The sequence below is a fragment of the Carlito syrichta genome, unplaced genomic scaffold (assembly GCF_000164805.1).
Source record: "Carlito syrichta isolate Samal-C Ts95f unplaced genomic scaffold, Tarsius_syrichta-2.0.1 Scaffold123496, whole genome shotgun sequence".
NCBI lineage: Eukaryota > Metazoa > Chordata > Mammalia > Primates > Tarsiidae > Carlito > Carlito syrichta.
In genome coordinates, this window is record NW_007067592.1 from 107,599 (window position 1) to 108,451 (window position 853).

An 853-nucleotide genomic window follows, 5' to 3' on the forward strand; every position below is an offset into this window, starting at 1 on the left:
CTTCCCTTGACTCTGAGCACACACAAGGGGCGCAGCTCTCGGGAGCCTGCAGCTCAGTGCTGTGTGGCCCGGTACCGCCAGGGATGGAGCAGCTGTGTGCTGTGAGACCTCACCTGGTGTTCTCTCCGCTTCTAGCTGCAGCCGATGTCAAGGTCAAGGGCACCTGGAAGCTGAGCCTTGGAAACGGCTGGGACTCCCGGGTCTGTCAATAACTGCAGAGACTGCCCTGCTGCCCTCACCTCCGTGGACTGGACTTACAGTGCTACAGCAGCTGCAGCAACTCACCGGGAACAGGAATAAACGTGCTCAGAACAGGCACCGGAGACCGAGAGGAGAATCGAAGATGTTTATTCCAGAGTTCTCAGGCGAAGCAGCCTCCCAAAACCTGAGCCCGACCCTCAGTTTCAAGCGGCTTTTGTAGAGTTTTTTGTGTTTACAACATACATGGGCTTGCCACTGGTGGGTTTACAATTTTAAATTTAGGGCCAGGAATGGTTACTTCCACAACAAGCATTGAAGCAGACTTCTTGATGGACATTTCCATATGTGGTGCAGTAAAGTGTGTTTACAGAAGCAGAGATTGCAGGTCAGGGAAACCCGGCACACTGCTGCTTACTTAAGATGAGACCCTTGAGGTCAGCTTTCCTGCTTAATTCCTGTTTTTCTCTCTCAACGTGAGTAAGGAATAAAATGCCAAGGTGACGAGACAAACCACAGAGAGGCCGAGGCTTATCTACGCTAGCAGCTAGCTTTATCTTTTTTTTTTCTTTTTTGAGTTGGAGTCTCACTCTGCCGCCCAGGCTGGAGTGCAGGGGCCGCTCCCGGCCACCGCAGCCTCGACCTGGTGGGCTCC